The sequence below is a fragment of the Ambystoma mexicanum genome, chromosome 10 (genome assembly GCF_040938575.1).
Source record: "Ambystoma mexicanum isolate Mex_15411 chromosome 10, UKY_AmexF1_1, whole genome shotgun sequence".
Lineage (NCBI taxonomy): Eukaryota > Metazoa > Chordata > Amphibia > Caudata > Ambystomatidae > Ambystoma > Ambystoma mexicanum.
In genome coordinates, this window is record NC_090932.1 from 426,379,815 (window position 1) to 426,401,644 (window position 21,830).

General features: G+C 49.5%; 1 long non-coding RNA gene across 1 annotated transcript; it reads left to right on the top strand.

The window, feature by feature from the left end:
* The first annotated feature begins 10,029 nt into the window (after nt 1-10,029).
* Nucleotides 10,030-14,288, top strand: LOC138491468 (uncharacterized). The gene is made up of 3 exons (XR_011276015.1): nt 10,030-10,319; nt 11,328-12,779; nt 13,766-14,288. It is a non-coding gene; the product is annotated as an uncharacterized lncRNA (long non-coding RNA).
* Nucleotides 14,289-21,830: the final 7,542 nt, after the last annotated feature.

Sequence of the window (21,830 nt, forward strand, 5' to 3'; positions counted from 1 at the left end):
CAGTCCAGCACCAAAATGCTAGGCAATTCTCCTCCTAACCCCTGAGCAGATACACACCCTGTACCGTCTGGACCGGGATACCATCACCAGCATCGTGGACATGATACAGAACGACATTGTGAGCCTCATAGACATCCGAACTGCCATCCCCCCTCTACTCAAGGTGGTGACTGTGCTCCACTTCCTGGCCACAGGCACCTACCAGCATACAGTGGGGCAGATGCATGGCATCTCACAACCAGTATTCTCACGCACGCTGACCCAGGTACTCGATGCCCTCCTGAAGCATGCATCTGAACACATATTCATGCCACGGACTGCCCAGGAGATCGCAAACACCAAAGTTGGGTTCTAGTCACTGCCAGGCATCCCAAGTTGCATCGGGGCCATCGACTGTACCCATGTGGAATTGGTGGTCCCACATCACAATGAAGTAGTCTGCCAAAACAGGAAGCAATTCCACTCCATCAGTGTCCAAATGGTATGTGACGCCAACAAGATAATCACACATTGCTGTGCCCGATTTCCCAGATCAACCCATGATTCCATGGTCTTGCGGAACTCAACTATTCCACGCTACATGGAGCGACAAGCCGGACAATGTTCGTATCTACTTGGTGAGTAGCAGGGCAAGCACATGACAGTGTGATTGGGGGGGGGGATACTTACTCCAATTGGGTGTGATTGGGGGGGAGAGATACATACTCCAACTGGGTGTGACTGGGGGCGAGAGATACTTACTCCAACTTGGTGTGATTAGGGGGGAGATACTTACTCCAACTGGGTGTGATTGGGAGGGGAGAGATACATACTCCAACTAGGTGTGATTGGGGGGGCAGAGATACTTACTCCAACTGGGTGTGATTGGGGGGGGAGAGATACTTACTCCAACTAGGTGTGATTGGGGGGGCAGAGATACTTACTCCAACTGGGTGTGATTGGGCGGGGAGATATACATACTCGAAATGGGTGTAGCTTGTCGTCCGTCGGACAAATGCACATACAGATGTACGCCAATGTCCATCTGGGAAGGCCGCAACGTACTTGAGATGAACGGACATGCAAGTATAAGCTACACAACATAGATGACAATCCAGGTCTAGAAACATTAAACATCCATCCACATTGCACAACATTCCACGCCACAAAATACACAAATGTCATACATGCCGTCAAGATAGTCATACAGAATTAGCGCAGCACAACATCAATAATGCAATGTGCCCTTGAATGCATGCAAAGGGATCACCCCTTGCATTGCATTGCACCACGCACCTATAGCACCACTGAAGTGATGCCTCTCAGCATGGCAACATCAATGTTGGAATGGCAGTACACCAGCTGTGTGGTACCAGATCTGCCTGGGCCCAGGGACACCTAAGACCTGGCCTCACCCAGGACATGTCAGTTACTGTTGGAGGCATTAATGGGGCATGTCTACTTGCAGGGTCGAGCTCACCTTGCACATTGCAGTCACACAGACCGTCTGCATGTATACTGTTAATTGTGTACTTCGATCACAATGCAAAGTCAATTTGTGTAATATGAACATGCCGCTCTTGAGGTTAACAGTAACAGGACCCCTTTCGTCCCCCCCATACAGGTGATGCTGGCTATCCCCTGAAGAGGTGGCTCCTCACCCCTGTACGGAACCCACAGAACAGGCACAAAGAGGAATACAATTGTGCACATACCCGTACCCGCATTGTGATCGAGCAGACTTTTGGCCTTTTGAAGACACAGTTTAGGTGCATTAGCAGATCTGGTGGCGCTCTCCTGTATGGCCATGAGAAGGTGGCCAAGATCACCATGGCATGTGTCATGCTGCACAATATGTGTATCAGACGGAATGTGCCACTGCCCCCTGACGTTGAAATAGAAGCACCTGATGAGTATGATGATGGTGATGAGGATGGAGGTGAAGGGGATGCAGGTCATGCAAGAGGGGATGGCCAGGAGGGACGTGCTGTGAGACAGCATCTGATCAACCAAATATTCTGAGTAACATGGTTTCTTACTGTCACATGGATATGGGTAGTAATGCACTGGTGTCTGTTTGGAAGCGCACAATGGACCCTGTCGTCAATAAAGTACACATACACAATGAAGAAGTCCAAGCCTGTGTTTTGATCAAACACTAGTGTATTAAGGAACGTAAAGATGAAAATGTGCATGTCCCCAAACATCCCACCACCCTTCCCCCCACCCTCCACAACAGTCCCATAACACCCTTCCCCCCACCCCCCACAACAGTCCCATAACACCCTTCCCCCCACCCCTCCAACAGTCCCATAACACCCTTCCACCCACCCCCCACAACAGTTCCTCATGTGTCTGCCACAATGTTTCCGTCTAGCCATACACGCGGAAGCTTGACCATGCACTCCCTATTGGCCATTGCCAACACCAGCATTGGGAGGCTGCCTAGACGTGCGCCTGGTGGTGCGTGAGGAGCGGCGGAGGGGGCTTGTCTGCCTCAAACTGGCGGATGAGGAAGTGGCTGACTGTCCTGGTGGTGGTGGTGGGAAGTGGCGGTCCATTGCGTCTGCTATCCGTGTGAGGACCTCCCTAAGTCGGACAATATCCCCACACAGCCTGTCTGTACAGGCCTCCATCCCCTCCCTGGAGTGCCTTGCTGTCTCCGTAATATCTGCCCTGAGACGGCAGGCTCCTCCACATGCTGCCCAACCAGCACAGTTATTTCCTGTTGCCGCTGGCTGATGCTGACCAGGTCGAGGGCAGTGTTGGGTTCTGATGGTGTGGCTGCTGTGCCCTCTGATGCAACCAGGTCAACAGATGAAGCCACCGGGGGGCTACTAAAAGCTCCCATGTTGTCCTCGCCAGTGACATTAGACCCAGGTGTCTGCTGTGGTGATGGCTCAGGAGTTCCAGGGGGGGTTGGGGTGTGCATCTCCATGTAGAAATCGGTTGTATCCTCCACATCTGATAGTGGTGAAGTGGCTGCCGCCTCTCCTGCGGAACTAGCTGCAGCTGAGGGTGGGTCCTCCGTGGCTGGGATCGGTGGTGGTGGGTTCACCTCCGGAGGTGGGGCAGTTGTTGGTGGTGTGGCAACTTGTGTCTTGGCAGTGGCGCTCCACCGATGTTTGACACTCTGCATCTGGACCCTTCCACCTTTGCCCCTTGATGTTGTGGGGGTGTCCTCTGTGTCCTGTGCCCTTGTTTTCTTACTCGCAGGGGGTGCCTGAGATGCATTGCCAGCATCCTCACTGTCTGTATGTGAGCCTGTCGGGGACATGAAGGGGGATGGCATTGGTTACGGTTCTATGTACTTAATGCAGTATACATCAATGATGCAGTTGTGGGCATTTGGACTTCATTGTTAAGGATGCAGGTGATGTGTCAGTTCAGTGGCTCATCCATGCATGGTTGTGTGTGGCACTAGTCTCTGGTGATGTGTGCATGTCTGTGTGTTTCGGTCTGACACTGACATGGCCAGGGTTGGATGCATGTGTGGATGTTTGGCCATCCATGAGGTGATTCTGGGTTTACATTTGGGGGGACCAGTAGATTCACATTGCATGCTTTCATGTGTACACTCACCTCCATCTGAAATGGTTGCCACGCCATGCTCCATTGTCCCGACTCCCTCTATTGATTCTACTCCAATGAGGTTGGTGCAGGTCTCCTCCCATTCCTTCAGTTTTATGGGCGAACCAGATCCACCTGCTGTGGCAATGTTGTGGTTTTCTGCAAGGATGCTTCTTACCCGGAGTCTGAGATCATCCCACCTCTTTCTGCACTCACGCACATTGCGGGTGGTGGTGCCCAGAGCACTGACTTTCAAGGCGACCTCAGCACAGATTGCCTTCTTTTTGATGAGTGTCTCCCGCCACATGTCGCTGGCAAAGACCACGGCGGCATTGTCAGCTAGGGTCTGGGTGAGCATTAATAGCTCCTCTGTGGTAAATGTTTCCTTCCGCTGCCGGTCGGTGTTTTATTTTACAGCCTTATGCATGTGGAGGGTGTCCCTGTGGATTACATATTGCAAACTACTCAGAACAGGTCCAGGGGGCAGAGGATGGCAATGGATTGTGTTTTTAAAGATGGCCGCCGTGCTCTTTCCCGTTCCTGTGCGATGACACTGTTTCCGGTTCCGCAATTTAATGGTCACCGCTAATTGCGGTGACCGCTATTTGCATGCAGCGTGAGGGCGGAGGTGCTATCTGCACTTTCGTCGAAGCCGGTAAGAGACTTTTTGGGGACTTTAGCGGCATGGCGGTAGGGTCATTACCGGCATGGCGCTATGCTCGTGTCTGCGTACTCGTAATGGTACGCTATTAGCGCCCTCTTGCGAGGGCGGACACGTTAAGAGCGCCATGCCGGTAATTTGAGATTTTTAGCGCACAACGTGTAATGGGGCCCTTTATCTTTGTGGTGAACTTCACGTTGCAGACTCATCTCAATTCAAATCTCGGTTTTGCGCCACTAAGAATGTGTGCATTACTCGACCCGGGTAAGTCATGTTATCTCTTTTGTCACAGGCACAGCATGATGAGCAGTGCATTCAAATCCATAACCAACACAAATAGCACCCACTGCCAACATCAAAAATATTGTTGGCATCCTAGCAGAATTAGCACTGGCAGCTTACTCCTATTAGGTGCCTGACAACTTTTGCTGACACACTGCTAACTTTCCAAGACATTGTGAGCGCACATCCATGGCATTATCTGACAGTAACTACATTTGGCACACTTCAGACAAACAATCATACCCAAACCCTACAGTTACAAGCAGACAGATGTCCACCTCCAGTCCACCAAGGCAACTGGGCAAGACAAAGTTATTAGGATTCTATCAGAGTGACAGAGGTGACATTTTAAAAATGCAAAGGGCCAGAAAACACTGCATACGTAAACCCCTAAGTTAGATCGTAACCCTGGTTGCATACACGCACCCCTGAATCTGACTTGCAAACCGATTTCCGTGCTGCAAATCCTAATCCTGCAAATCCTAACTGCAAGTGTACTTACGCCTGACTTTGGGCGGCCTAGTGATCGTGGCCATTCCTATGCCGACAGGCTGCAAGGGTGTTTCCATGATTATGTGCCATCTCTTGTAAAACACCCACGTTTTTTGCATGTTCTTCCCATTTTCTGAGTTCCGCCCCCTTCCCAGCCCTCTGTGCAAGCCACGCCCATGCTCTGCATGGTGCTCGCACAGATGTTCCAGGCCTGCGCAAATTCCACACAAGTCCCACGAAAGTCCCGCACAGTCGATTCCATGAATTGCTGAAAGCGGATTTGCGTGCAGTTTGGCACTTATGTCCCCTATTTCCCATGCAAATAATTCCATGAATCGGGCCCTATGGGCCTGATTCACAGAACGTTTTACTATGGGAGTATGCCATCATAAAACGGTTCTGTGAATCAGGCCCTATAATGTCTGCAGCCACTGAACCGCTCTTTGTCAGCAAGGCACTAATTATATAGATAACTCAAAAGGCAGTGAGGTAAGAAGAGTTGAACTGAGATGCATACGAATGCTGCCTGGATACTAAAAAGCTCAAAGTGACACCCTAAAGGTGCAAGCAATGCTACAGGTAAAGTGAGCGCTGCAAACCGCACATTGAAAATCCAGAGTAATAAGGGAATGAACGAGGCCGAGGTAAGAATATTGAAGAAACAAAACTGCTTTTACAAGCCTAGGTCCAGAGAAGTTCAAAGACAGAGGGCCTCATTACGGGTCTGGCGGTAACCGTGCCGATAAAACTGGCAGGTTGCCACCAGACCCATAATGAATTACCAGCGCCTGACTTCTTAGTAACACCGGGGTATTCCGACCCCGGAGACCGGGAAGTCAGGCACCAGTAATTTTGTAAGTCCCCATTACTATGGAGTGGGGACAGTAAGACTGAGATTCTCCTCATCCGCACACCCGCTCCCTCCTTTCCTGTAGCTCTCTGGCCTGCCTCTCTTGGCCCTCTTCCTGCTCCCACCTGCAAGGCTAAAAACCTTGGGGTCATCTTTGACTCCACACTCTCTTTCTGCCCTCACACATCTGACTTCTCTAAGAAGTCACACTACCAGCTGTGCCTCCTCGGAGGTATTCTCCCTTTCCTCTCCTTCCCCCAGAAGCTCACTGTCTCCAGAGCTCTGGTTCTCTCTAGGCTGGACTATTGCAAAAGCCTCTTTCTAAATCTGCCTGCTTCTAGTCTCCGCCCTCTGCAACTTATCCAGAACTGGGCTGCGAGACTTGTCCTTGGCCTCAAGCCCAGGGATCGTATCTCTCCAGGACTGAAATCTCTGCAGTGGCTGCGAGGATTAAGTTGAAAACACTCTGCATTGTCCACAAGACCTTCTGGGGCCTAAGGCTTCAATACCTTCAACTCTCTCTCCCTAAATATCTTCCTTCCCGAGCTCTGCGTTCATCCGCCTCCAACTCCCTCAGAGTCAGTCGCTTCTCTAAGCAACGAGTTGGTGGTAGATCTCTTTCCTCGGTTGGTGCTTCCGTCTGGAATAGTCTCCCTGCCTATCTTAAACTTGAGGAAAACCATCTCCGGATCCGGAAGCACCTCAAAACCTTTCTCTTTGCTTCTGCTTTTTCTTCTCCTCTCCTCTGCTGAACTCCTGGGTGTTACTGGAACTGCACCAGCTACCTTGACACCGTCTGATTTCGGACTCAGGTCCCTCCCCCGCCAGCGTCACACACCTGCACTGCCTACCTTGCAACCCCAGAACTTGGGGACTGTTTCTGTATCCATACAGTCCTCCACCAGTCCTTGACACCTGATGTCTGCACTTACCCATGCACTTGCCACATGATGGCCATTACTTTACTTATTGTTTTATCTATTTCCATGTACTGCACTGTCCCTGCCCACTTCCCACGCACCTGCGTGATCTGAATGACACTTGGCCTAGTAGGATCATTGTCTGTCCTTCCTTTGTTCCCCTTCCTTGCCTCATCGCGCCTTGAAACACTTGTGAATAGGCGCGTTATAAATTCCATATTATATCATCATATCATATTCCATAGGAATCCATGGGAATGGGTACCACGGAAGCACCAGCACCGTTAGCAACGGTGCCGGTGCTTCCATGAAACTCTGCGGGTGGGTGCCGTTCAGTGCACCAGGTCTGACCTCGGCGGGCGGAACGGCACCCGCCCGCAGAGTCGTAGTGTGCCAGTCTGGAAACAACGGTGCCGGTAGGCTTACCGGCACCGTTGTTTCCGGACCGGCACACTCATAATGAGATCCAGACTGTTGCATGCGTGCCCATGCCACAATGTAAAGTGTAGATTAATGTTGAAATGATGATAGTTTGTACTTCCTGTTGTGTTATTAAACAGCCAACACACGGGGGCAGCAGCTGTTCGGGGTCTATTTATTTATTGTCATCTGAAAAGTTTGCATTTTCCTTTCTTCCTTTCCTTACTTCCCCTTCACTCCTTCCTCCTCTTCCCTTCCTTGCTTCGCTTCCCCTTTGTCTCATTACCTTCATTGTTTCCATGCTCTCAGCTTTCCTTCCATCTTTCCTTCAATATGAATCTTAATCCTTCACCACCACTCTTTTTTCCTCTCTGCTTTTGTACCGTTGCTCATTCCTTTTCTTCCTGTCATTGTGAGCAGCAATGTTTAAATCATTTCACTTTTAAATAAAACAAGGCAACCCTATTATACTTTATTTTGATGGCACAACGCAGTGATGGTGCTGGTTAAGTAAGTTTTTAGCAAACGAATTTTGCAATGTTATACTGGTGGAATGAAAGAAAAAAGTGGCTGACACATCTTCTGTTTTTTTTTCTTTCTTTCTAGTTTCCAACTCAACTGTGCTAAAGTTGGCACACTAAAAATAAAATACCCATTGACTTCGCCTTGCCTTGGCAGTGGTCTGCAGAATTGAACTATGGGTGCTGCCTATGTGCCTGCCTCTGCCCCATGCCCCTGCAATGTTATACTGCTCTCCAAGGTTAAGGCTGGACCTGTGTGCTTCTTGCTGGTGGTGCCTGGCTGTGGCCAGTGGAGTTTGCATTTGCCTGGCTGCCCAGGGAATCCTATTCCACTCTCTGCTAGGCTGTACCAGCCCACAACCACAGTATGTGTGGGTCTGTCTTTCACTGGCTTCACCCCAAAGTGTTGGGGTGGATGTTGTTAAGGACAGCACTTAGGCAGTGCAGCAGTTGTGTCTCTGTCTGGATGACCTGCATATAATGTAACACCGATTACTTAGGACAAACTGCTGTGACCGGAGTGCACGTTAGTTCCCAGCTTAAGGCAAGGCTTCCCAATTGTCTGCCTATTTAAAGGCCTTTGCTTATAAAAAATGGTTCTGTCTCGTACCCGCCACCCACTGCCTGGCCCACCATGACTAATAAGCTGAATTGTAAGGTGGTGGTGCATCTTTCCATCGCATTCTGAGTCGGTGTGCCCCCCTTTTTTACAGCTGCAGCTTGCCTGCTGATGTAACCCAATCCTAACTACCTGGGATACACATTAAAGCATTCAAGTAATTAAATGAATGGGTGTTCCTAACCCCACAGACGAACTACTAGTGAAAAAGGGCATCTTGTTTGTATAGGCCGACACCTCCCGCCTTTAACATGAAGGTACCTCGGGTCAAAGTAACCTGTTCTATCTCCAATCAGTAATCCCCTCCTCCTCCTTCTTTTTCGTTGCTTTGCTCGACTGTCGCGTTGCCGCCTGCCTCCTTCGTCTCGCGCAGACTGTACTCATTAGCTACTAGATGCAGATCCGGCGACTGATGCCGGCCTGCCAGAACCTGGCATCCAGCAGCATACACATGAGCAGAAATGTTGCTCTTCTTGGGTGTGAATGAAAATGTAACACAAACTTGCAAGACCTGACAACGAGACCGTTCCTTGGACTTGCTTCCTGAGCTGCCTGGTGATGACCAAGGCGCCTTGGTGGCGGGGACAGGGGAGTGCAGATCACAGGAATGGGCAGGGTGGGTGTCAGCCTGTTTTTGTTTTGTTACCAATTCACGTGTTAAATAAAGTTGAGAGAAAACCACATGAGAGAGAGTTAGCACTGCAGACACCTGGCCACACTGCAGGCAGGCAGCCTGGGGAAAAGAAGTTGTACGTGAAGTAACTTTAAACACACACGGATGGATGTAATAGTGTATATTTTTTCGCCTCCCGCTGATGTGAGCAAAAAACGGCCCATATGAAGTTCAATCTCAATCGGCCCTAGGGTGAATGTCCGAGGGGCCTGTCCACTGCTGCCTACAACCTATACCACTTCAAACATCATGGTCAAATCCCTAACACAGCTTGCCATGCAGCCTATCTACACTTACACATGTCTAATGTTAGTTGGCCTTTATCTATGTATGTCCACACATGTATTCTCACTGGTGACTGTTCCATAGCTCTCAACGCACACGCTTTTGGCGGGTGTCACCCGCCTTGTAAAGGGCTGACTCACCCGCCAAGCTTCCTGCATGCCCATTAATTCCAATGGGCGTCTCACCCGCCAAAAACAAAATCGGGTGATTTCACCCGCCTTTGCGACACAAATGGTTGAGAGCTATGCTGTTCCATTTACTCTCCCTCCCCACAACCTGGTCAAAATCCAGTGACCCCATTTTAAGAAGCTCATTGCTTCCTGTCAAATCTGATCTATTATCTATTGCATGCTCTTTTGTGATAAAAAAGAGCATTGTTCCTTCATGTATACATAAATAAATAAATACATAAATAAATGGTTACTCATGAAAGGCCCCTTAATATGTCTTGGATTACAACTCCCCTCATCCTTCACCGCTGACTATGCTGGACAAAACAATCTACAATGTTGAAACAAGCAGATACACAATTATTATTTAAGTTACAAGGACACCTATTCTCGCTTTTATTGTTTGGCAACCATTTGATAGTTACGGGTGACGGTGAATGTTTGTTGACGTCATTGTGTTAGTTGTGTTGGTTGAAGGTATCATTGTAGCCCACATTGTACCAAAGGGAGCTGCATATTCGTATGCGTGTTTCTTGAAGAGCCGCTGCACTGCACCTGATGGTGGCATCTGTGAAACTGCTAAGCATTCATCAGGTGTGTGAGACCGGTTCTACTGCATACCATGCACACCCTTCAGGGAAACTGTGGTAAAGTCCCAGAGCAACAGGAAATACACGGCCCAGGGTGAAGCATGGGTAACCCGCACTCTGTCATTCATCGGTGTGAAAGGCGTGGTCACTGTAGTCTAATATGCGCGCCTTACTTCCTTGGAGATTGTTGTATATGTGCGCGCTTCACACGGAAAGGTCGCGAGCGCGCATCCAGCCCTGACAGCCAGGTTAAAGACGGTCCTTCTCATCCCCGTTTAAAGAAACAAGTAAGTGGATCTACCTGTGCTGTTCCATCACCGTTACTAGACACTCACACATCTCTTGTGGACTCTCGCTGGTACAGAACTTGCCCCACACATACAGTGGACTGTATTCTGCTCGGCTGCAGTGACACGCTCTCATCTGTGTCTCAGAAGTACACATCGGTCTATAATATAGCTGCGGCCTGTCATCTTTTCCATTCACACTTTATAGTCTCATATGTTTTGAGGAAAAAACTAAACTCGTGATTTCTCTATATTGGATGATCAAGTATGGACAAACCCAATGGGTTTGGCTATTGTGTAGTGGAAGGGTTTTCTGGGTTAGAACACAGGCATTGAAGCTATGAGGGCGAGAGAGCAGAATGAGAGGGGGTGTCAAGAGACAGGGGCAGTGCTGGTGCTGCAGTGAGGGGCAGAAGTGGCGATGGTTGTATAAAGAGAGAGGGGTCAGCGGGAAAAACCTTGTTGCAGGCATTATTGAAAATGCTGAAATGTGGAGATTTGTAACGTCTGAAATGAAGTTAAGACTGAGCTACAATCAATCCCGTGACATGGGTGTCTCGGGCAGTCATTCCACGACTCAGAACACAATTGCAGCGAGACCACAAGTGACGTGGGTAATAGTGTCTACAGAACTTTAACATGTCAGTGCAGTACCTTACATGCTCTGGTTTGGCTGCGGAAAAACAGTGTCATGTAATTGTTTTACTCAACCCTTCAGCATTCTCAAAGTTATCAGAGGAGCATCATTGACATGAAACCAATGAATAGGTGAATACATGAAAGGCTTGTTGGCACGAAAGACACGTGGGACTGGGTCAGAGTCGGTCACATGTCAGGTGTACTTGACTCTGCTTTTCATCCTTCACTCTTTGCAGGTCAATAAACAAAAACCTTTACATTGGATTATACTAAAATGTATATGCTTCTCTCTTTTCTCTCTCAACCTCCCCTGCTGGCCTACCTGAACTACCTGTCTGCTGTTCCTGCTGGTTGCTTGGTTACCCTCAGAGTCTCACTGGATAACAGGGTCTTTCTTGATCAGTCACCCTTGCACTGCCTCCGGGCATACCATGAACTTAAGTACTGTAACTCTACAGTCCCTTGTTCTCCTTGCACTACCCAGAGCCGCGCTGCCCTGGCCGCACTTACTCAGAGCATTGCTGCCCTGTTTTCCCCTGCCCTGTCCCTTGGCCTCCCCCTCCCTTTCCCCTTGCACGTCTCGTTCTCACATTTGCATGATCTGAATCACACAAGACCTAGTAAGATCATTTGTCTTGTCCTCCCTCTGTCTTCCCTCCCTTGTCTTGTCACGCCTAGAAATACTTGTGTACAGGCACATTATAAATGACCTGCCTGTACATCATGCAAATTAACAAGGGGGGTCCTGGGAGTCCCTCTGCCAGACATTAGTCCTGGTTACTGGTTAGGAGAGACTTACCCAGAGTCTTTAGCTCACTATCTTTCACAGAGAAGAAATATCCTAAACATATCAGTCTTTGTCCTGCCCTGGGGCAGTCCAGCAACGAAATGCTAGGCAATTCTCCTCTGAACAAGAGTACCAAGAGAAACCCCAGACACGTGTTTTGGTCTGGTTGGACCTCATCGATAGGGTGGATCTGTGCCTCTCTAAGAATAGTGAGCAAGGGGTCCACGTCTGGATTCCCCTAGTAACTTAGGGTGAGACCCAAAGTTACTTAAATATGCAAATTAACAAGGGGGGTGCTGGGAGTCCCTCTGCCAGACATTAGTCCTGGTTACGAGAGACTTACCCAGAGTCTTTAGCTCACTATCTTTCATAGAGAAGAAATATCCTAAACATATCAGTCTTTGTCCTGCCCTGGGGCAGTCCAGCACCAAAATGCTAGGCAATTCTCCTCCTAACCCCTGAGCAGATACACACCCTGTACCGTCTGGACCGGGATACCATCACCAGCATCGTGGACATGATACAGAACGACATTGTGAGCCTCATAGACATCCGAACTGCCATCCCCCCTCTACTCAAGGTGGTGACTGTGCTCCACTTCCTGGCCACAGGCACCTACCAGCATACAGTGGGGCAGATGCATGGCATCTCACAACCAGTATTCTCACGCACGCTGACCCAGGTACTCGATGCCCTCCTGAAGCATGCATCTGAACACATATTCATGCCACGGACTGCCCAGGAGATCGCAAACACCAAAGTTGGGTTCTAGTCACTGCCAGGCATCCCAAGTTGCATCGGGGCCATCGACTGTACCCATGTGGAATTGGTGGTCCCACATCACAATGAAGTAGTCTGCCAAAACAGGAAGCAATTCCACTCCATCAGTGTCCAAATGGTATGTGACGCCAACAAGATAATCACACATTGCTGTGCCCGATTTCCCAGATCAACCCATGATTCCATGGTCTTGCGGAACTCAACTATTCCACGCTACATGGAGCGACAAGCCGGACAATGTTCGTATCTACTTGGTGAGTAGCAGGGCAAGCACATGACAGTGTGATTGGGGGGGGGGATACTTACTCCAATTGGGTGTGATTGGGGGGGAGAGATACATACTCCAACTGGGTGTGATTGGGGGCGAGAGATACTTACTCCAACTTGGTGTGATTAGGGGGGAGATACTTACTCCAACTGGGTGTGATTGGGAGGGGAGAGATACATACTCCAACTAGGTGTGATTGGGGGGGCAGAGATACTTACTCCAACTGGGTGTGATTGGGGGGGGAGAGATACTTACTCCAACTAGGTGTGATTGGGGGGGCAGAGATACTTACTCCAACTGGGTGTGATTGGGCGGGGAGATATACATACTCGAAATGGGTGTAGCTTGTCGTCCGTCGGACAAATGCACATACAGATGTACGCCAATGTCCATCTGGGAAGGCCGCAACGTACTTGAGATGAACGGACATGCAAGTATAAGCTACACAACATAGATGACAATCCAGGTCTAGAAACATTAAACATCCATCCACATTGCACAACATTCCACGCCACAAAATACACAAATGTCATACATGCCGTCAAGATAGTCATACAGAATTAGCGCAGCACAACATCAATAATGCAATGTGCCCTTGAATGCATGCAAAGGGATCACCCCTTGCATTGCATTGCACCACGCACCTATAGCACCACTGAAGTGATGCCTCTCAGCATGGCAACATCAATGTTGGAATGGCAGTACACCAGCTGTGTGGTACCAGATCTGCCTGGGCCCAGGGACACCTAAGACCTGGCCTCACCCAGGACATGTCAGTTACTGTTGGAGGCATTAATGGGGCATGTCTACTTGCAGGGTCGAGCTCACCTTGCACATTGCAGTCACACAGACCGTCTGCATGTATACTGTTAATTGTGTACTTCGATCACAATGCAAAGTCAATTTGTGTAATATGAACATGCCGCTCTTGAGGTTAACAGTAACAGGACCCCATTCGTCCCCCCCATACAGGTGATGCTGGCTATCCCCTGAAGAGGTGGCTCCTCACCCCTGTACGGAACCCACAGAACAGGCACAAAGAGGAATACAATTGTGCACATACCCGTACCCGCATTGTGATCGAGCAGACTTTTGGCCTTTTGAAGACACAGTTTAGGTGCATTAGCAGATCTGGTGGCGCTCTCCTGTATGGCCATGAGAAGGTGGCCAAGATCACCATGGCATGTGTCATGCTGCACAATATGTGTATCAGACGGAATGTGCCACTGCCCCCTGACGTTGAAATAGAAGCACCTGATGAGTATGATGATGGTGATGAGGATGGAGGTGAAGGGGATGCAGGTCATGCAAGAGGGGATGGCCAGGAGGGACGTGCTGTGAGACAGCATCTGATCAACCAAATATTCTGAGTAACATGGTTTCTTACTGTCACATGGATATGGGTAGTAATGCACTGGTGTCTGTTTGGAAGCGCACAATGGACCCTGTCGTCAATAAAGTACACATACACAATGAAGAAGTCCAAGCCTGTGTTTTGATCAAACACTAGTGTATTAAGGAACGTAAAGATGAAAATGTGCATGTCCCCAAACATCCCACCACCCTTCCCCCCACCCTCCACAACAGTCCCATAACACCCTTCCCCCCACCCCCCACAACAGTCCCATAACACCCTTCCCCCCACCCCTCCAACAGTCCCATAACACCCTTCCACCCACCCCCCACAACAGTTCCTCATGTGTCTGCCACAATGTTTCCGTCTAGCCATACACGCGGAAGCTTGACCATGCACTCCCTATTGGCCATTGCCAACACCAGCATTGGGAGGCTGCCTAGACGTGCGCCTGGTGGTGCGTGAGGAGCGGCGGAGGGGGCTTGTCTGCCTCAAACTGGCGGATGAGGAAGTGGCTGACTGTCCTGGTGGTGGTGGTGGGAAGTGGCGGTCCATTGCGTCTGCTATCCGTGTGAGGACCTCCCTAAGTCGGACAATATCCCCACACAGCCTGTCTGTACAGGCCTCCATCCCCTCCCTGGAGTGCCTTGCTGTCTCCGTAATATCTGCCCTGAGACGGCAGGCTCCTCCACATGCTGCCCAACCAGCACAGTTATTTCCTGTTGCCGCTGGCTGATGCTGACCAGGTCGAGGGCAGTGTTGGGTTCTGATGGTGTGGCTGCTGTGCCCTCTGATGCAACCAGGTCAACAGATGAAGCCACCGGGGGGCTACTAAAAGCTCCCATGTTGTCCTCGCCAGTGACATTAGACCCAGGTGTCTGCTGTGGTGATGGCTCAGGAGTTCCAGGGGGGGTTGGGGTGTGCATCTCCATGTAGAAATCGGTTGTATCCTCCACATCTGATAGTGGTGAAGTGGCTGCCGCCTCTCCTGCGGAACTAGCTGCAGCTGAGGGTGGGTCCTCCGTGGCTGGGATCGGTGGTGGTGGGTTCACCTCCGGAGGTGGGGCAGTTGTTGGTGGTGTGGCAACTTGTGTCTTGGCAGTGGCGCTCCACCGATGTTTGACACTCTGCATCTGGACCCTTCCACCTTTGCCCCTTGATGTTGTGGGGGTGTCCTCTGTGTCCTGTGCCCTTGTTTTCTTACTCGCAGGGGGTGCCTGAGATGCATTGCCAGCATCCTCACTGTCTGTATGTGAGCCTGTCGGGGACATGAAGGGGGATGGCATTGGTTACGGTTCTATGTACTTAATGCAGTATACATCAATGATGCAGTTGTGGGCATTTGGACTTCATTGTTAAGGATGCAGGTGATGTGTCAGTTCAGTGGCTCATCCATGCATGGTTGTGTGTGGCACTAGTCTCTGGTGATGTGTGCATGTCTGTGTGTTTCGGTCTGACACTGACATGGCCAGGGTTGGATGCATGTGTGGATGTTTGGCCATCCATGAGGTGATTCTGGGTTTACATTTGGGGGGACCAGTAGATTCACATTGCATGCTTTCATGTGTACACTCACCTCCATCTGAAATGGTTGCCACGCCATGCTCCATTGTCCCGACTCCCTCTATTGATTCTACTCCAATGAGGTTGGTGCAGGTCTCCTCCCATTCCTTCAGTTTTATGGGCGAACCAGATCCACCTGCTGTGGCAATGTTGTGGTTTTCTGCAAGGATGCTTCTTACCCGGAGTCTGAGATCATCCCACCTCTTTCTGCACTCACGCACATTGCGGGTGGTGGTGCCCAGAGCACTGACTTTCAAGGCGACCTCAGCACAGATTGCCTTCTTTTTGATGAGTGTCTCCCGCCACATGTCGCTGGCAAAGACCACGGCGGCATTGTCAGCTAGGGTCTGGGTGAGCATTAATAGCTCCTCTGTGGTAAATGTTTCCTTCCGCTGCCGGTCGGTGTTTTATTTTACAGCCTTATGCATGTGGAGGGTGTCCCTGTGGATTACATATTGCAAACTACTCAGAACAGGTCCAGGGGGCAGAGGATGGCAATGGATTGTGTTTTTAAAGATGGCCGCCGTGCTCTTTCCCGTTCCTGTGCGATGACACTGTTTCCGGTTCCGCAATTTAATGGTCACCGCTAATTGCGGTGACCGCTATTTGCATGCAGCGTGAGGGCGGAGGTGCTATCTGCACTTTCGTCGAAGCCGGTAAGAGACTTTTTGGGGACTTTAGCGGCATGGCGGTAGGGTCATTACCGGCATGGCGCTATGCTCGTGTCTGCGTACTCGTAATGGTACGCTATTAGCGCCCTCTTGCGAGGGCGGACACGTTAAGAGCGCCATGCCGGTAATTTGAGATTTTTAGCGCACAACGTGTAATGGGGCCCTTTATCTTTGTGGTGAACTTCACGTTGCAGACTCATCTCAATTCAAATCTCGGTTTTGCGCCACTAAGAATGTGTGCATTACTCGACCCGGGTAAGTCATGTTATCTCTTTTGTCACAGGCACAGCATGATGAGCAGTGCATTCAAATCCATAACCAACACAAATAGCACCCACTGCCAACATCAAAAATATTGTTGGCATCCTAGCAGAATTAGCACTGGCAGCTTACTCCTATTAGGTGCCTGACAACTTTTGCTGACACACTGCTAACTTTCCAAGACATTGTGAGCGCACATCCATGGCATTATCTGACAGTAACTACATTTGGCACACTTCAGACAAACAATCATACCCAAACCCTACAGTTACAAGCAGACAGATGTCCACCTCCAGTCCACCAAGGCAACTGGGCAAGACAAAGTTATTAGGATTCTATCAGAGTGACAGAGGTGACATTTTAAAAATGCAAAGGGCCAGAAAACACTGCATACGTAAACCCCTAAGTTAGATCGTAACCCTGGTTGCATACACGCACCCCTGAATCTGACTTGCAAACCGATTTCCGTGCTGCAAATCCTAATCCTGCAAATCCTAACTGCAAGTGTACTTACGCCTGACTTTGGGCGGCCTAGTGATCGTGGCCATTCCTATGCCGACAGGCTGCAAGGGTGTTTCCATGATTATGTGCCATCTCTTGTAAAACACCCACGTTTTTTGCATGTTCTTCCCATTTTCTGAGTTCCGCCCCCTTCCCAGCCCTCTGTGCAAGCCACGCCCATGCTCTGCATGGTGCTCGCACAGATGTTCCAGGCCTGCGCAAATTCCACACAAGTCCCACGAAAGTCCCGCACAGTCGATTCCATGAATTGCTGAAAGCGGATTTGCGTGCAGTTTGGCACTTATGTCCCCTATTTCCCATGCAAATAATTCCATGAATCGGGCCCTATGGGCCTGATTCACAGAACGTTTTACTATGGGAGTATGCCATCATAAAACGGTTCTGTGAATCAGGCCCTATAATGTCTGCAGCCACTGAACCGCTCTTTGTCAGCAAGGCACTAATTATATAGATAACTCAAAAGGCAGTGAGGTAAGAAGAGTTGAACTGAGATGCATACGAATGCTGCCTGGATACTAAAAAGCTCAAAGTGACACCCTAAAGGTGCAAGCAATGCTACAGGTAAAGTGAGCGCTGCAAACCGCACATTGAAAATCCAGAGTAATAAGGGAATGAACGAGGCCGAGGTAAGAATATTGAAGAAACAAAACTGCTTTTACAAGCCTAGGTCCAGAGAAGTTCAAAGACAGAGGGCCTCATTACGGGTCTGGCGGTAACCGTGCCGATAAAACTGGCAGGTTGCCACCAGACCCATAATGAATTACCAGCGCCTGACTTCTTAGTAACACCGGGGTATTCCGACCCCGGAGACCGGGAAGTCAGGCACCAGTAATTTTGTAAGTCCCCATTACTATGGAGTGGGGACAGTAAGACTGAGATTCTCCTCATCCGCACACCCGCTCCCTCCTTTCCTGTAGCTCTCTGGCCTGCCTCTCTTGGCCCTCTTCCTGCTCCCACCTGCAAGGCTAAAAACCTTGGGGTCATCTTTGACTCCACACTCTCTTTCTGCCCTCACACATCTGACTTCTCTAAGAAGTCACACTACCAGCTGTGCCTCCTCGGAGGTATTCTCCCTTTCCTCTCCTTCCCCCAGAAGCTCACTGTCTCCAGAGCTCTGGTTCTCTCTAGGCTGGACTATTGCAAAAGCCTCTTTCTAAATCTGCCTGCTTCTAGTCTCCGCCCTCTGCAACTTATCCAGAACTGGGCTGCGAGACTTGTCCTTGGCCTCAAGCCCAGGGATCGTATCTCTCCAGGACTGAAATCTCTGCAGTGGCTGCGAGGATTAAGTTGAAAACACTCTGCATTGTCCACAAGACCTTCTGGGGCCTAAGGCTTCAATACCTTCAACTCTCTCTCCCTAAATATCTTCCTTCCCGAGCTCTGCGTTCATCCGCCTCCAACTCCCTCAGAGTCAGTCGCTTCTCTAAGCAACGAGTTGGTGGTAGATCTCTTTCCTCGGTTGGTGCTTCCGTCTGGAATAGTCTCCCTGCCTATCTTAAACTTGAGGAAAACCATCTCCGGATCCGGAAGCACCTCAAAACCTTTCTCTTTGCTTCTGCTTTTTCTTCTCCTCTCCTCTGCTGAACTCCTGGGTGTTACTGGAACTGCACCAGCTACCTTGACACCGTCTGATTTCGGACTCAGGTCCCTCCCCCGCCAGCGTCACACACCTGCACTGCCTACCTTGCAACCCCAGAACTTGGGGACTGTTTCTGTATCCATACAGTCCTCCACCAGTCCTTGACACCTGATGTCTGCACTTACCCATGCACTTGCCACATGATGGCCATTACTTTACTTATTGTTTTATCTATTTCCATGTACTGCACTGTCCCTGCCCACTTCCCACGCACCTGCGTGATCTGAATGACACTTGGCCTAGTAGGATCATTGTCTGTCCTTCCTTTGTTCCCCTTCCTTGCCTCATCGCGCCTTGAAACACTTGTGAATAGGCGCGTTATAAATTCCATATTATATCATCATATCATATTCCATAGGAATCCATGGGAATGGGTACCACGGAAGCACCAGCACCGTTAGCAACGGTGCCGGTGCTTCCATGAAACTCTGCGGGTGGGTGCCGTTCAGTGCACCAGGTCTGACCTCGGCGGGCGGAACGGCACCCGCCCGCAGAGTCGTAGTGTGCCAGTCTGGAAACAACGGTGCCGGTAGGCTTACCGGCACCGTTGTTTCCGGACCGGCACACTCATAATGAGATCCAGACTGTTGCATGCGTGCCCATGCCACAATGTAAAGTGTAGATTAATGTTGAAATGATGATAGTTTGTACTTCCTGTTGTGTTATTAAACAGCCAACACACGGGGGCAGCAGCTGTTCGGGGTCTATTTATTTATTGTCATCTGAAAAGTTTGCATTTTCCTTTCTTCCTTTCCTTACTTCCCCTTCACTCCTTCCTCCTCTTCCCTTCCTTGCTTCGCTTCCCCTTTGTCTCATTACCTTCATTGTTTCCATGCTCTCAGCTTTCCTTCCATCTTTCCTTCAATATGAATCTTAATCCTTCACCACCACTCTTTTTTCCTCTCTGCTTTTGTACCGTTGCTCATTCCTTTTCTTCCTGTCATTGTGAGCAGCAATGTTTAAATCATTTCACTTTTAAATAAAACAAGGCAACCCTATTATACTTTATTTTGATGGCACAACGCAGTGATGGTGCTGGTTAAGTAAGTTTTTAGCAAACGAATTTTGCAATGTTATACTGGTGGAATGAAAGAAAAAAGTGGCTGACACATCTTCTGTTTTTTTTTCTTTCTTTCTAGTTTCCAACTCAACTGTGCTAAAGTTGGCACACTAAAAATAAAATACCCATTGACTTCGCCTTGCCTTGGCAGTGGTCTGCAGAATTGAACTATGGGTGCTGCCTATGTGCCTGCCTCTGCCCCATGCCCCTGCAATGTTATACTGCTCTCCAAGGTTAAGGCTGGACCTGTGTGCTTCTTGCTGGTGGTGCCTGGCTGTGGCCAGTGGAGTTTGCATTTGCCTGGCTGCCCAGGGAATCCTATTCCACTCTCTGCTAGGCTGTACCAGCCCACAACCACAGTATGTGTGGGTCTGTCTTTCACTGGCTTCACCCCAAAGTGTTGGGGTGGATGTTGTTAAGGACAGCACTTAGGCAGTGCAGCAGTTGTGTCTCTGTCTGGATGACCTGCATATAATGTAACACCGATTACTTAGGACAAACTGCTGTGACCGGAGTGCACGTTAGTTCCCAGCTTAAGGCAAGGCTTCCCAATTGTCTGCCTATTTAAAGGCCTTTGCTTATAAAAAATGGTTCTGTCTCGTACCCGCCACCCACTGCCTGGCCCACCATGACTAATAAGCTGAATTGTAAGGTGGTGGTGCATCTTTCCATCGCATTCTGAGTCGGTGTGCCCCCCTTTTTTACAGCTGCAGCTTGCCTGCTGATGTAACCCAATCCTAACTACCTGGGATACACATTAAAGCATTCAAGTAATTAAATGAATGGGTGTTCCTAACCCCACAGACGAACTACTAGTGAAAAAGGGCATCTTGTTTGTATAGGCCGACACCTCCCGCCTTTAACATGAAGGTACCTCGGGTCAAAGTAACCTGTTCTATCTCCAATCAGTAATCCCCTCCTCCTCCTTCTTTTTCGTTGCTTTGCTCGACTGTCGCGTTGCCGCCTGCCTCCTTCGTCTCGCGCAGACTGTACTCATTAGCTACTAGATGCAGATCCGGCGACTGATGCCGGCCTGCCAGAACCTGGCATCCAGCAGCATACACATGAGCAGAAATGTTGCTCTTCTTGGGTGTGAATGAAAATGTAACACAAACTTGCAAGACCTGACAACGAGACCGTTCCTTGGACTTGCTTCCTGAGCTGCCTGGTGATGACCAAGGCGCCTTGGTGGCGGGGACAGGGGAGTGCAGATCACAGGAATGGGCAGGGTGGGTGTCAGCCTGTTTTTGTTTTGTTACCAATTCACGTGTTAAATAAAGTTGAGAGAAAACCACATGAGAGAGAGTTAGCACTGCAGACACCTGGCCACACTGCAGGCAGGCAGCCTGGGGAAAAGAAGTTGTACGTGAAGTAACTTTAAACACACACGGATGGATGTAATAGTGTATATTTTTTCGCCTCCCGCTGATGTGAGCAAAAAACGGCCCATATGAAGTTCAATCTCAATCGGCCCTAGGGTGAATGTCCGAGGGGCCTGTCCACTGCTGCCTACAACCTATACCACTTCAAACATCATGGTCAAATCCCTAACACAGCTTGCCATGCAGCCTATCTACACTTACACATGTCTAATGTTAGTTGGCCTTTATCTATGTATGTCCACACATGTATTCTCACTGGTGACTGTTCCATAGCTCTCAACGCACACGCTTTTGGCGGGTGTCACCCGCCTTGTAAAGGGCTGACTCACCCGCCAAGCTTCCTGCATGCCCATTAATTCCAATGGGCGTCTCACCCGCCAAAAACAAAATCGGGTGATTTCACCCGCCTTTGCGACACAAATGGTTGAGAGCTATGCTGTTCCATTTACTCTCCCTCCCCACAACCTGGTCAAAATCCAGTGACCCCATTTTAAGAAGCTCATTGCTTCCTGTCAAATCTGATCTATTATCTATTGCATGCTCTTTTGTGATAAAAAAGAGCATTGTTCCTTCATGTATACATAA